We start from the raw sequence: 16,483 nt of genomic DNA, 5'->3' as shown, positions 1-16,483 counted from the left end.
CTGGTGTGATGGTTAATGTTCTCAGCTGGCGGCAAGGTACTTCCATAGAACATTGAAATGGGAAGGATCTTGGAAACTATCATTTTACAAATAAGAAAATTAAGACCTAGAATAACTAAGTGATATAAACCAGGTTCTCTACCCTTCGTTCAGAGATACAGATATAAAGACCAGAAAATTTTCTAGGGGTAACTTTGGTCTGAAGAGAGAAAGAGAGAGAGAGAGAGAGAGAAAGCTGGATAACATCAGAACAATGAAAGCACTTTCATTGTGCCCAGCTCTTATCGTCTCTTGCCATATTGCTACAACAGCCTTTTAAACGGATGTCCTATCCTATAGACTCACCCAAACCATACTGTATTTTGCTGCCAGATTTATCTTTTAAAAACACAGATCTAACCATATCAACCTCCTGATCAAAATTTAAAATTATTTCTTTTATAGCCTAGATCACTCCATTCTTTCCCCGTTATTCTCCAGTCAAGCCAAGCTTTTCGAAACTCCTCAAATATGCTATGAACTCTCATTCTCTCGTTTGCCTTTACTCTTATTTCTGCATGGAACATGTTCTCCTTTTCTCTGAATACCTACCTCTCCTGGCTAATTTCCATGCATCTTCCCTAAGACTTAGCCCAGATCATATCCTCTCCCCTCTCCCTGAGATCAAATCTTGGAACAAAAATAAGATTTGCAATGTAATTACAAAAATATTTGGAAAATAATGGTTATGAGAACTTATTTCTTTAATTATTATGCTATACATATATTATACAATAATATTCATAACATTAGTAATGAAAGAATAAAAGCAATTTGAAATAATTAAGCATATACTAGAGCAAAACATGACTCAAAGACCAAATATATTAAATCTATGACAGGTGAAATTTAAATCTCTAATATAGCAGCCATATTAAATACTGTAGTTAACTGTGTGTTCATGTTGGTACATGACAGAATCTGCCACTTTGCAATTGGACTTCCTCCTCTCCTATTTTTGATGAACTTGATATTATATCAATATCTTGGAAACTGATGTCTAGATCCTGAAAGATTTCCCATAAAATATTTTTTGTATAGTTACATTTTGTTTTTTAATCGGTCTGACAATTTTAGCTTTTTGATTTGAGTATCTATTTCCATTTAATTACTGATATTTTGGGGTGGGTTTTTAAGATATATTCACATGCCATAACAGTCATCTTTTATTTTTAACAGTCATCCTTTTAAAGTGTATAATTAGTTGGGTTGTGTACCTTTCACCACCATCTAATTCCAGAATATTTTCATCACTTCAGAAAGAAACCCCAGGACCATTAGCAGTCACTCTCCATTTTCCCTTCCCCCTGGCCCCTGGCAACTAATAATCTGCTTTCTGTCTCTATGGATTTGCCTACTCTAGATGTTTCATATAAATGGAATCATATAATACATGACCTCTTGTTGGAGCATGCATCAATATTTTATTCCATTTTATGGCTGAATAATGTTCTATTGTATTCTGTTTATCCATCAGTTGATGGAAATTTGGGTTGTTTCCACGTTTTAGTTGCTATGAACATTCATTTACAAGTTTTTGTTTAAACATCTTTAAAAAATTATTTTGGGTGTATAACTAGAAGTGGAATTCCTGGGTCATATGATAACTCTATGTTTAACTTTTTGAGGAACCATCAAATGGTTTTCCACAGTGGCAGAACCCATTTCTATTCCCATCAGCAATATATGAGGGTTTCAATCTCTTCACATCCTCTCCAACACTTGTTATTTTCATTAAAATTTTGTTTTTTATTATACACATCCCATGACATGGTATCTCATCGTGATTTTTTTTTCACTGACAAGAACTTTTATTTCTTTTTAATGACATTAAACACAACTGCTACACGGGGAAAAACATGATAAAGAGGAGGCACCAAACTTCAGTTTCATAATTGATCCTGACAACAACCAAAGTAAATTGGGGTCCGCATTAGATGCAAAACTACAGGTTATTTCAGGCTCTTTACTTACAAGTAAACTATGTAAACAGGACATTCATACTCTGTATTGTCAAGATCCCTGTGGCGAGAAGGTCATCACAGATGAAGAAGGCTAGGTAGGCAGTTAAATGCACACAATGCTTATGCAAATAAAACAACATGGCAAGAAATCTACATGAAAATTAGACTTAGAGGCCAACACCAAATATGAGATATGTAGCTTTTAAAAACAGATTAAAACTCTAGATTCTACCCACTACTGTCTTTAAGGCAAACATGCCTAATAATGAGTTTTCTTTGGCTTTGTTTTTCTTCTTAAAGAATACCACGTTAACTGCTAGGGAACAGTTTTCTCCTTCCCCAGTCTAACAGATTTAAGTAAGCTGCTAAAGCTTTGGAAAAACAGAATTATTTGAGCAAAGACAAAATGTGATTGTCACATTTTCTCGTTAACCCGTCACTCATTTGATTTGGCAAAAGCGATGCTCCCATTACATATCAGTCTTAAACCCTCCTGTACCAGGGAGGCAGGAACATGAGTCTTAGACTTTTGCCTAAGCAAAAGGCTGTCCCTTTACTCCTTGGTTATCTGTGGGGAACAAGACAACTGAAATGCTAGTTATTCCAGTAACAATGAATTCTAACTATGCTATAGTTCCAAAGGTGGATGTTTGTCCCATTCCATCAAGCTAATTTACGGAAACCTGGAGAAGTGACTGATATAGGCAATGCCAACTGAAATAACAGATTTTGACTCTTGCCTTTGAACAGAACTCTTCCCCTTTGCATTTTGGTCCCAGACTCTAAACCAAATGTTGAAGGAAAAGAGAATCCTTGACTGGATAGAAATAGTTAACACTTAGGGATGTCCATCTAAGTTTACTGGTAACTATGACCAAGTTTCTCCCAAGTCAGTTTCTAAAGCAGGGTAGGATGTTTAAGATGGGTTACTGGCATACAAAGATGGGGCTTATGGAAGAACAAAACCAGACAGAGGCAGTGAGACCAGTATCACAGGCCGTGCTATAGCAACTAGGTACAACCTTCACAGAGAGTGAACAGCAGCACAAATGCCAGACATCTCCCAAGAGATGTCTAGAGCTGTCTGTAAAGATAATAACAAACTCCTAAGACATCCATTAAGATAGCTGCACATAGCATTACCCTCAAGATCAGGTAATGCTTTGAGCACAGGCTTAATAAAAACTATTTTAGATCCACTTTAGTAGTTTTGTAAAACTGTACATCAGAGATTTGACCAAGTAAGGAGATGGTAACATCCTGGACCAAAAGGCACCTCTTATTAACTAATAATGGAGACAAAAGACAGCTTCTCCAAAGTCTCTCCCACAGGATGGAAGCTCACTGACTAATATGTCAACTCATACTTGAAGTTGGGGTTCAGCAGATGAAACTGAAGACCAACTGACACCTCTCAATAGCACTGCTTTCTGGCCTGTCCTAGAGTCAAGACTCTGGGTAGGTGGTTCTTCAATAATGAGTACAGTAAGGCTTTTCTTAAGAGGCATATCTATGTCTAACAGGATACAGGAATATGCTGGTAGAGCCCTAAGGTCACTGGGGAAAAAAGAAGGAAAATCCTTGAAGAAAGGCAGAGAAGGCAAACAGTCACAAGACTGCAAATCAACAGGGGTTGTTAGTCATCAACAGGGGTTGTTATTGCTATTCTTCTATTAGAGTTAAGATGTACAAGATTTGTAAACACTATTGTGCAAAATAAATTTAATGAAGAATAAAAAAAAAGCCAAAAAATAAAGGCAGCTAGTAGGTACAAAAAGAAGAGAAGATTTACACTTTTAATTTGTCCTTTCAACTCTTCAGATGTGCTGGATTACCAACTTTTAAAATACTGACAGGTATTCGGAGATTCAAATAAAAAAAGTAAGAGGGGTTGCTAAAAGTGACTTGTATCCATTTATAAGTCACCAGCAATAATTAACACTGGCTTGCAGCCTGATAAAGAATCTCTTCCTCATAGGAGATTAAAAGATGATTTCTTCTGGGCACCAGAAGTAGACTTCACCTCTGCACAGAGGTGGGTGTTTTGCTTGAGCCTGGGTGTTTTGACTTAATGCTGGCTTTCAGGCGGTAGCCACCTTCAATTTAAATTAAAAAATTAAAACTATATCAACTCAACACTGCTTAAATGCATAGACACACACAAACAGGAAGGACCTTATACAAAAAATTTCAAGTCAGCAATGGGCATTTCCAAAAGGTGACAAGTTCTTTAAATAAAAATGTTGTGAAAAATAAATTTTAAAATCTACAAAGCACAAAGCAGCAGAAGATGAGATGCTGCTCTGGACAGGACCCTGGATAGGGACCTTCATTGCTGATGGGAGGAGACAAATGGACTGTACAGGAAATCTGGTAGACGCTGGAACCGATGGTGGCTTCACATGTTCCCGTCAACCCACTGAGTCAGACTGTATTTTTGCAGAGATTTCTGTTGGAACCAGGCATAGTTTCACCTGGTGAGGTCCGAAGGATGCTGCCATTTTGGGTTCTGTATGTGATAAACGTGATCCATCAAGGCACACAGCTCCCCCAAGGTACCTTGGTTACAGTTCACTGGGTCTTCTATATGAGCAATGACATTCCTGAGATAACTTTGCTTCTGCTTTTTTAGATCTGATGGTGAAAATGTCAGAATATTAGTCCTTGTTTTGGTTTGCAGAACAGGAATGACCTTGCCTAGTCTTTTTTCATGTACCTTCAGCTTCCCAGAATCTTTGTCAAGAAAATGTTTGTTTGATGAACTGGAAACAACTGGAAACCTCATTTCAAAACTTGATTTATGTGATCCATTTCTCCAGGATGACCCCATATTAGAAGGAGTCTTTGAATGGTTCAATATCTGAGAGGTTACAGGTGTAGGCTTCTTACTGTTAGATATATTTTTATCAGAGACAGTTTGTTGAAACTTACTGTTTGAAGAAGGGAGTGGGGGCCCATCATAGGCAGAATTATTGGGGCTGATCCCTTCAGATTCTGTGAAAACTGTGCTCTCACTTAGGCTAAGACCATCTTCTCTCATCTCTTCTCCAAGGGAGGAGGGTTTTTCAGTAACTTCGGATGTATCAGTCTTGTCCTTATCAAGTGCAACATCACAAACTGTTGGATCAAATGGTGCAACTGTAACTTTTATAAGATTCTTTTCTAGTGCAAAGCGTCTCTTCAATGGTTTAGTAGGAGTTGGTCCATGACCAGCTGATGTATTTAGTTGAGGTAGTTTGAAGAGGCCAGAGGTCTCAGCTTCTGGTCCCAAGCTGTACAATGAATTTTTCTCTTGGGGAGTATCAAGTGGAATTTGACTCCCTTTCCCTCCCTTCTCAACATTCCTGCTGTCATCGTTAGACAAGCCTCCTCCCCAAGAAAAGTGCTCATTTGATAGGTCATCATCCTTCAAAAGCTCCTGAATCTTCCTCCGTGAAACTGAAATGGCCATCATCTTTTCCATCAGACAGTTCCAGCAAGGAGTCATCCAATCCATCCTCATCCAAGGAATCCCAACAAAATGGGGCATTGTCTTTAGGCAAGGTACCAGAAGATTGTTCAGAGGGCACTAGTGAGCACATCATACTGTGTGGAGCTGCTGGTGTGATCTCTGCCTTTGCCACGAGGCCAAATGGAAAAAGGGTTCAGCTCCTGCTAGCTGTTCCTTTCAGGAGACTTATCAAAATGATTGACTCCCACCTTCGAAGTTTGTGGTTGTGAAGCACAAGTATCACAGGCACTGGGGCTTAGCAGCCACATTTCTGAAAGAGAAGCTCTTTCTGAGCCACTACCCCTACTCTCCAACTCCTTCCAAAAGGTCTAGTACTGGGAGTTCCCAGGTAGTCCAGTGGTTAGGATTCCACACTTCCACTGCAGGCGGCATGGGATCCCAAATGCTCACTGGAAGAAAAACATCATTACTTGCAAACTTTACTGTGAACACAAAGGACCACTATTCTTCATAACCACTGAAAACATCAATTCCAATGGCACATGACATCCACAGGCACAGAGCTGGCTCTTCTGAGCTTCTCTCATAGAATTTTCCAATAGGTCAGATTATTTTGAAGCAAATCCCAGGAATCACATCATTTCATCTCCAGAAGCCGGGCCGAAGCCTAGGTGAACGACTGCACCTCACTCTGCCCCATGCGTCATTTTATCCTCTCATTGTGATTTTGATTTGCAGTTGCCTCATGGCTAATGCTGTTGAGCATCTTTTAATGTGCTTATTGGCCATTACTATATCTTCTTTGGAGAATTATCTATTCAGATTCTTTGCCTATTTTTAAATTGGGTTATGTTTGTCTTTATTGAGTTGTAATAGCTCGTTTTGTAGTCTAGATACAAGTCCCTTATCAGATGTATGATTTACAAAAATTTTCTTGCATTCTGTGGGTTGCTTTTTCATTTTCTTGATAGTGTCCTTTGAAGTATAAAAGTTTTAAACTTTGATTAAGTTCTATTTACCTACTTTTCTATTGCTTGTACTTTAGGTGTTACATATAAGAAACCATTTTCTAATCCAAGATCATGAAGATTTACACCTATGTAAGTCTATATTAATAGGGTTTTCACCAATGTAAATCCTTTTGCTCCCTCCAGTGACTGCATGTGGTTAGTTTTCAAAGCTACTGCAGAGGGAGGATGGGGAGCAAAGTAAGTTAAAACACCACTAAGCTTGCTGTTCTTATCAAGATACGGCTGCTTTTCCTTTTTTTAAAAAAATAAAATTTATTTATTTGGTTGCGCTGGTAGGGCTCTTTAGTTGTAGGAAGTCCCTACAGCGGCTTTTCTTTAATAAATCCTCCATGGGACTTCCCTGGTGGCGCAGTGGTTAAGAATCCAGCTGCTGGGCTTCCCTGGTGGTGCAGTGGTTAAGAATCCACCTGCCAATGCAGGGGACACGGGTTCAAGCCCTGGTCCAGGAAGATCCCACATGCCGCGGAGCAACTAAGCCCGTGCACCACAACTACTGAGCCTGCGCTCTAGAGCCTGCAAGCCACAACTACTGAGCCCACGTGCCACAATTACTGAAGCCCATGCGCCTAGAGCCTGTGCTCCACAAGAGAAGCCACCACAATGAGAAGCCCGCGCACCGCAACAAAGAGTAGCCCCCACTCAACACAACTAGAGTAAGCCCACGCGCAGCAACCAATGCTGCCAAAAAATAAATAAATAAACTTAAATAATAAATAAATGCTCCATGGATTGCTGACAGGTTTTGGTTAATTTTCAGAGTTCTGAAAAAATTGATTCTGACATTTTTGGGGTCTGTTTTCTTGTTATTTTTGAGGGGAGAATTTTAGGAACTTTTGACTGCCATTTTCACTGACATCACTCAATATATTTAGTTTTATATCTACCATCTTGCTATATGTTTTCTATTTGTCTCATCTGTTTTGTGTTTATTCTCTTGATCTGTCTTAATTTTACCAATCATTTTTATTCTTTTTTGTATTAATTTTATTGCTATTCTTTTAGAGATTACATTAGAAATCACAATATACATATAGCAAATGTGCAAGAGCTAAAACTCCTTAATGTGTGTTCTCTCCTCTTCACTTGTTGTGTTATCATGCATTTAATTCTATATTTAAATTGGCTAACTTTATAATTGTTGCTTTTAAAGTCAATATATATGCACATATATACAATTATTTCTCCCAGCGTTCTTCATTCCTTCCTGCATTTCTATCCTTCCATCTCGAATCATTTTCCTCCTGCCTGAAGAATTCCCTTTAATATTTATTTTAATCCAAATTTTCTCTCGACGAATTTTCTATTTGACGAAAAATAGCTTGGCCCTAAGAAATTCATTTTAATAATGTTAGCACATTACTCTTACATGCTTCTATGGTGACCACTTAATTTTTCTTGGCTCTCCCAAAACTGAAATGGTTCAAGAGTCACATCTCTCCTCAGAGGAGTTTGTCAATACTTAAATTCGGTTTGCTTGGTTACCTTGCAACCACGGCTCTCTAATGGTTTCAAAATCTATCATTTTTGAAATTTTTTTTCCCCTGGAGTTTGGATTTAAGAAGGAGGCAATGTTCTTATGTGGTTTTCTTCATCCTAAATAGAAGCAGAACTCCTAGTTTCTATGTATATCATTCCTGGAATGCTTTTCCATCTCTTTGCTTAAAAAATTATAATAATATTGGCTTTGGGCCAGTGTTTCCTGCAAGAACCAAAAAGCAGGATGACGTAGCTGAAGTTTTCTTCCTTCGTTTTGAGGACCTTAGTTTAAGTTTCTTCTCAGTCTCCCATATGGTGGTGGCTGCTTAAGGTCCTAAATATACCCTATTAACAGAACAATGTCTCCTTCTTTAGGTCTCTTCTGGGTAACTAAATTCCATCCTACTTTTCCTTGTCTTGAGCAAATTATTTTTTTATAGTTTGTAACTGGAGCCTTGTGTAAACCTTAATGTCCTCACTTTGCAACTTTGTGCCCTCTGTCGAATTCTCACTCTATTAATTTTTGTGTTCTTGCTGATAGTCTCTCAGAAAATAATCTTGTCATATCCCTAGGCAACGGCTCTGCTTGTGGATGAATGTGGCTACTTTCACTTCTCCACATTATTCTCTTTCCACTTATGCTATGCATTCTAGCCTCAACTACGGCAACATTCTTTCTTCCTTCATTAAATCTTTAACCTCAACCTAAACACAGAAGAGGTGATTAAGCCTCCTCAAAGTCAGACTGGCACAATGCTTTCACCACCAGTTACTACAGCTTTTCGACAGTTAGGTACATGAGTTTGTTTCTAACTATCCCCCATCCTTTATAGCAGTGGTCCCCAACCTTTCTGGCACCAAGGACTTGTTTTGTGGAAGACAATTTTTCCACGGACGGAGGCAGGGGGATGGTTCAGGTGGTAATGGGAGCGATGGGGAACAACGGAGAGCGGCAGATGAAACTTCACTTGCTCACCTGCCACTCACCTCCTGCAGTGCAGCCCAGTTCCTAACATGTCCTCGGCCCAGTCCTCAGCTTGGCTACCAGTCCTTGACTCGGGGGTAGGGGACCCCTGCTTTATAGAACACATACCCAAAAGCATACTAGCTAGCATGCATGTGTTATTTTCCACATTTCAAAGTTCGGCTTCTTACAGAAATTAGAGTTCTCACTTCTTTTGAAATTTATCTGAACATAATCTTGCTCAGTGTACCAATATTTTCAGGAATATTAATTTTTTGTTTGTTTTGTTTTGTTTTTGGTAGACAGGGGTAGCCATCAATAGTTTCAGGTGAGTGAGGTTTAGTTACATTCCCCCAAAACCTCACTCTATCAATGAAGCACTTGCTTGGACAATTCTTACACACACACACACACACACACACACACACACACAAAGTTATGTAATATATGAAGTCCCAGCTCTGTCATTTTTTAGTATTCTAACCACACCTTTCAGGAAAGATACACTGGAGGCAAATGTGACAATATACTAGAGGCAAGATCCAGTTAACCTTATAGTCTATTTTAGGCAACCAGAATCTTCCAAATCCTTAGCTGGACAAATGACAATTTAGGGATTGAGCCTGGAGAGTCATCCTTAACAGAACAGGCTATGGGGCTGGATGGAATTTTTTTTTTAATTGTAGTAAAGCACTCATAAAATTTACCATCGTGACCATTTTTAAGTGGCATTAAGTACATTCACACTGTTGTGCAACAATCACCACCATTTACCTCAATAACTTTTCATCATCCCAAATTGAAACCCCAAACCCATTAAACCATAACTCTCCCTTTGCCCTTCTCCTCAACCTTTGTAACCACATACTACTTTCTGTCTCTAGGTATCTCACAGAAGTGGAATCATACAATATTTGTCTTTTTATGTCAGGCTTATTTCATTAAGCATAATGTCTTCAAGGTTCATCTATGTTGTAGTGTGTATCAGAATTTCATCCATTTTTAAGCTTGAATAATATTCCATTGTGTATATATACACCGTATTTTGTTTATCCATTTATCTGTCAATGGACACTTGAGTTGCTTCCACTTTTTGATTTTTGTGAATAATGCTGCTATAAACATGGGTGTTCAAGTCCCAACTTTCACTTCTTTTGGATATACATCCAGAAGTGAAATTGTTGGATCATATGGTAATTCTGTTTAATTTTTTGAGAAATCACCATACTGTTTTCCAAAATGGCACACCATTTTATATTCCCACCAGAAGGGCACAAGAGTGCACTTATCCTGGTACGACTTGTTATTTTCTGTATTTTTGATAATAGCCATTCTAATTGATATGAAGTGGTATATCATTGTGAACTTGATTTGCATTTACCCAATGATTAGCGATGTTGAGCATTTTTTTCATATGCTTATTGGCTATTTGTATATCTTCTTTGAAGAAGTGTCTATTTGAGTCCTTTGTTTATTTTTTAAATTGGATTTTTGGATAAAATTTGTATATTCAGGAGTATCTCTGAAATATTTTAGCCAGTACAATATATATATAAAATGTCACTAATATCTTCAATTAAAAACCCATTTGTAACAACTAGCATTTTATTCTATATTTACATATTATAATTTTACCAATGAAAACACATTTCTAACATTCACTATGCAAATTTGCAAAGCCTCTGGTATCTAGCTTTTAGTAGTTGCCTCTGATATGACCTTCCTGAGTCAAATTCTAGCTGACCATCCTGAGAGTTATATTCCATATTGTGGCAATTGCCCACACATATACTAACACATAATATCACACTGCTATATTAAAAAATTTTTAATTTAAATTAAATCACACACACCATAGCAAAAAGCTCTATATCTGGTTCTGTGGCTATGGTGCTGACCTTTCTCTCCTTCACCTACCATGCCCAGTCACATTTGCTATCTATTCTGTTTCTTGAACGAGCTAATTTGCCCATTCCTAACCCAGGGTCTTTGCACTTGCTGTTCCTTCTGCCTAGAACACTCTTCCTTTTGATTCTCTCATGGACTTATCCTTCTCAGTATCCAGGTCTTAGCTCAAATGTTACCTCCTTAACGAAGCCTTCCCTAACCCCCAAATTAAAAGTAGTTCCTTTCTCCCGAGTCTTTCTTAATCAAACTGCCCTGCTTATCTTAAACTTAAGTTTATGTGTTTATTAGCTCCATGAGAAGAAAGACTTTTTATTTGCAACTTTGTACCCAGTACCAAGATGAGTGCTTTGGCATACGGTAAGAGCTCAATAAATACATATATTTTATATTCAAGTGAATGAAAGAATGAATGAATACCTAGAGTGTGACATGTGTTAGAACAGAGATAAAAAAAAAGCACTATGAGAACACAGAGCAGGAATACCTAAATCATAATGCCAGGACAGGCTGCCTGGGGTAGGTGAGAATTGTGCTGAAACAACTATCCTGATAAGAAGTAGATCAGTCAGCATGGGCTGCCATAACAAAATATCACAGATTGGGTGTAACAGTAGAAATTTATTTCTCACAGTTCTGGAGGCTGGGAAGTCCAAGATCAAGATGCTGGCTGATCTGGTTCCTGGTGAGAGCTCTCTTCCTAGCTTGTAGACAGCTGCCTTCCACCGTGTCCGCACATAATGGAGAGAGCAAGAAGATGACATATCTTCATCTTCTATTATAAGGACATCAGCCCTATCAGATTAGGGTCCCACCCTTATGATCTTATTTAACTATTATTACCTCCTCACAGGCCTCATCTCCAAATACAGTCACAATGGGGGGATGGGGCTTCAACATAAGAATTTTGGGGACACATAAACATTCATTCCATAACAGAAGCTACATAAAGAAGGGCAGGCATTGTTAGGAGACATTCCTCCATTGGTCTCTCATGCTCCTACACATTTTGCTGGGCATGCCAAGAATGATGGCACTTCTGGGCGTGGTGCTAGGCCACTGAAGTGAGGGCCTCACCCCAGCACAGACTTAGCTTCCTCAGGACCAAACACCTAGTGGCAGGTGAGGAAAGGGCAGAATTTCCTTCCTCTTTAAGACTGAAAAATATTCCATTGTATCTATATGCCACATTTTGCTTATCCATTAATCCATTGATGGACATTTGAGATGCTTTCATGTTTCAGTTATGGCGAATAATGCTGGTGTGAACAATGGGAAATGACTTCTTTCTGTAATCATGTATAGTGGCCATCTCTGCTAAGGGCAGGGAAATCTGTGTAAATTTAGCTGGAAATGTTTAAGAAATATCATTTAAGAAAATGTTTCTCTTCCATTGTCCCAGAGTTGAGAAATGTTTGTCCTTGGAGAGAGAGAGTGGGTGTGTGTGTATATGTGTGTATGTGTGTGTGTGTGTTTGGTCCAGTAAGTTACCAGAAAACTACAGGAGGAATGAAGGTGTACATTTCATTTCTCACTGGTGTAGAGACTTGAGGCGCCAAATGGGATGGTTTTGCTTAACTGCCTCTTACTGAAAAACTCAGACTTAGGGAAATGTATTGGAGAACTGTGTCCTGTCTCCTGTAAATTGTGTCCTCTATCCTCTGCAGCGGGGATGGAGTTTGTGAGTTGGGCTGTGCTTCCTAGGGTAGAACAAATCTCTGTGGGTATGGGTTAGAGTCCTCCTAAATGGAGATTTTTTTTTTACAGTAGGGATTAAAGAAAGCTCCTTCAAAGAGTAGTAACAGAGAAGTAAATTTAAACACAACCAGATACTGTTCTGTGTCCATGAAGGGGACCCCCAGTCCCCATGAAATGTTTGTTTTGTTCTTTTCCTTTGACTCTAGAAATAGTCATATTTAAGCATCTGTTTTTTGTGTTTTTTTTTTTTTTTTTTTTTGCGGTACGCGGGCCTCTCACTGTTGTGGCCTCTCCCGTTGCGGAGCACAGGCTCCAGACGCGCAGGCTCAGCGGCCATGGCTCACGGGCCCAGCCGCTCCGCGGCATGTGGGATCTTCCCGGACCGGGGCATGAACCCGTGTCCCCTGCATCGGCAGGTGGACTCTCAACCACTGCGCCACCAGGGAAGCCCTGAGCATTTGGTTTTAGTTTTTCTCTTGGGTACTAAAATTTATTTTGTTACCTATAATCCTTCAATAAAGTTGTAAAGGTAAGGTCATATGTCGATAGTGTGGTTTTGGGTATTTTAAGGGGAACACCCTTTCTGTCAGAGAGCATCATCTTACTAAGGAATTATGGGAGAGTGAGCAGAGGCTCAAGGCCGAGCAAAGAGGGGAAAAGCTCTTTGGAAAAATGGCTGCAATCTATACTGATTCAGGAGTCAACTTAATATAATCCTCCTCTCCCTCCCAAATATATGAGGAAGATTACAAAAAGGGAAGAAAACTTTTAAGAAATGATCCTAGCTTATTTTCAGTCAAGCATCTTATTATTTAAATAAACATTAAAAATATTTAAACAAAGAAACTCTGACTTTGATCACAGATGCTCTGTTTATCAATCACCCAGCATTTCAGTCCATTCTTAGATCACAATAAGGAACCAAGTTTAATTTCAATAATATTAAAAGAGTGGTCTGATGAGAAGTATGCGCAACATAAGAAAAAGTTGAATTACCATACTCAACTAATAAGATAACAGTAGGGTTGAATCCATGGTGAAGCAACAATCTCCCTTTTCATTTTATGATGTGCTTCTGAAACATCACCTTGGAAAACTCATATTAAAATAACAACAACAAAATAAATAAATAAAATAACAAAAACTATGGTTATACAATGGACCTAGCTTGAAGTTTTAATGAATAACAGGTTTTGAATTTAAATGATTTCACAGGAGGGTAGTACTGGTGGTATGCAACTGGCTCCACAGAGAACAAAAATTGAAACCACCACATATCATACTCTAGGTCAGCAGTTTTCAAACTTCTTGGTCTCAGGAATCCTTCACAAACTTAAAAATTAAGAACTCTAAAGAACTTTTTAAAAAGTGTTTTATATCTATAAATATTTGTAGTAGTAAAAATTAAAGTGGAGAAATGAAAATGTTTATTAATTTATTAAAAATAACAATCCCATGTTAATGCATTTTTATGAACACAGTTATATTTTCAAAAACAAAAAAGAGAGAGGTGGCATTGTTTTAGATTTCTGCAAATCTGTTTAATGCCTGGCTTAATGTAAGACAGCTGAATTCTCATGTGCTCTCAATCTACTGTGCTAACTATATTGTTTTGATTGAAGTACATTAAAATAACCTGGCTTCACACAGATGTAGAGCTGGAAAAGGGAGGAATATTTTAGTAACTTTTTCAGATAATTATAGATATTCTTCACAAGTGGTAGTATCTTAAAAGTTAGTTGCATGTAGACTCTGAAACTGTATCAATGAACTTTTCGTATTCTGTTATATGAAAATCTATTGGTCTAAGTTGTATTTTGAATGGATGTTTCACTCACTCATGATCTTGTAACATCACGCATTGTACCTCTGAATATACTGGCTCTTAATTATGCAAAGATTCAATATGCTGACACATTTTATTATACAAACTCCATTTGTAACTAAATTTTCTCTGTAGAAAAGTCTCAAGAATTGGTAAGTTGTCAAGTTCATAGTAGTAGATATGTTTTCTAAAATTCTTAATTTTTATTTGAAAGCTTTAATTTTATCATTGACAACAAGTACTGCCAGTGGTTTTCTTTTAAAGGAGAGGCTGACTTCATTTTCAAAGAAAACATCTGTCAAATATCCAAATCTGAAGGGTCAAAGTTTGTCACTTGTTCTTTCAAGCAAAAATGCCATTCTGTGAAAAAAGCTGCAAGTTAAAATACATGTACTCAATGGCTGACCTTTAAAAAAATTAATGCTTACAATTTCATCAAGGACCTTCTTAAGTGAAGCAGGCAATTTTTTTCTACTGCAAGTGCATGGCAGTGAAGAATAATGACTACTAGAGTTTGGTGCCACTTGCCATTGATTTGTGCAAAGGTCCCTGAAGTTTTATTTACTATTGATTTGACACCATCACTGCAAATTCCAGCAGTAAAAAAGCAAATAATGGTATTATTATAAAGGACTTTGATTTTGCATACACCCCCTGGAGTCCTGGGGATCCCCAGAAGGCCATGAACCACACTTTGTGAACTGCTATGTATTAGAATAAATGCAGAATATAAAAACGATTAAAAGACACAATCCCTATTCTCAAGTTCATCTTGTAGCAGAGGAAACCGACTGGAGACGACTGCAACACAGTTTTAGTGATGGAAGAAATGGCAGCCGTGTGGAGGATAGATCAAAGGCAAGCACGGAAGCAGAGACCAGGTAGCATACTACTGCAGTAATGCAGACAAACAATGATGAGGGCCTGACCTAGGGCAGTGGCAAGAATGGAGAAATTTAAGGTGGTGGAATTACAGGACTCGGTGTCTGATTCGATGTGAGGCACAGCGGAGAAGGGCAGTTTGGTGGACAGTGGTGCCCTTCCTACAGAGGCATTACAGGAGGAGAAGGTTGGCAGCGAGGTGGGCGGAGATTTATGAGTTTAGTTTTGCATTAACTATGACATGAGCATCAGCTCTCTAGGCAGAGGTGTCAGAACAGGCAATTGGCTATTAACTGCTCCTTCCCCGAGGGCCTCACAGTTCTCATTCCCTTCTGTACCCTCAATGCCTAGCACAGTACCCAGCTCTTAAGGTCGACTGAATAAAGAAATGAATCTGGTCAGGGGCTCGTGACAGTCAGCTAACAGGAGGGTTCAATTTGGCAGTCATTTTATATACACGCTTCCTTGAAACCACGGGAGTGGATGAGATCAGGCTGACTGTAGCAGGAGGACTGAACTCCCGCTTCAAAATCTTTCTGGTCCTAAACGGTCAGAATACGGGGCGTTCTTGGGAAATGTTGCCTCCAGTAGGTCACGACGGCCTATAACATACAAATTTAGCTTGTAAAACCTGTTTCTGGAGAAGGCAAAACACCCAACAACCAAGACTTGTCACCTTTATGTCCGCACTTCAATACCTGTCAGACTGGTTTTACTTGGGGTGAGATGGGACTGACCTCGGCGTCCCAACCTTCTGTGGGTAGACGGCGTCTTTCGCAATCTCCCTTTTCGCGAATATTTGAAACTGTCTCTCCGAATGGCCACGACGCGGACCTCGAACAGGTTCAGACGCGGTGCCTTCGCTCGCCTAGGCAGGGGGCGGCGCCCCATCCACCCGCCCCGCTGACGCGGAATAAGCCGAGATCACCTCAGCAGCACGCGGTGCAATCACAGAGCGCGCGCCGCCGCCGTCGCTACCCTCGTTCTGAGATCCTTCCGCCCGTCCCATAGCGGCGCCGTGTCCTGGCGCCTCGCACCCAGGACACACATGCTCCGGTGTCCCGCGATTCTTAGAGGGTGATCTCCTCTTAAGTCCACGTACTCTTCTGTCTCTGTACCACCCGTGCCTTAGGTGCCGCCTTCTTCTTTATGTCCTCTCTCCTGGCTTAAGGAGACCTCGGCGTTGTGGAGGTCCTTTTTAAGGGGCGCGGCCAGATCCAGGCCCCGCCCCGTTCTGTGACGCACAGG

General features: G+C 39.3%; 1 pseudogene; it reads right to left on the bottom strand.

Annotated features, from left to right (window-relative positions):
- Window positions 1-1,876: 1,876 nt before the first annotated feature.
- On the bottom strand, window positions 1,877-16,412 carry LOC115853713 (S100P-binding protein pseudogene; annotated as a pseudogene).
- Window positions 16,413-16,483: the final 71 nt, after the last annotated feature.

Source organism: Globicephala melas, chromosome 9, assembly GCF_963455315.2.
Source record: "Globicephala melas chromosome 9, mGloMel1.2, whole genome shotgun sequence".
Classification (NCBI taxonomy): domain Eukaryota; kingdom Metazoa; phylum Chordata; class Mammalia; order Artiodactyla; family Delphinidae; genus Globicephala; species Globicephala melas.
Note: the sequence above shows the minus strand (reverse complement) of the source record. Positions and strands in the feature narration are given on the sequence as shown.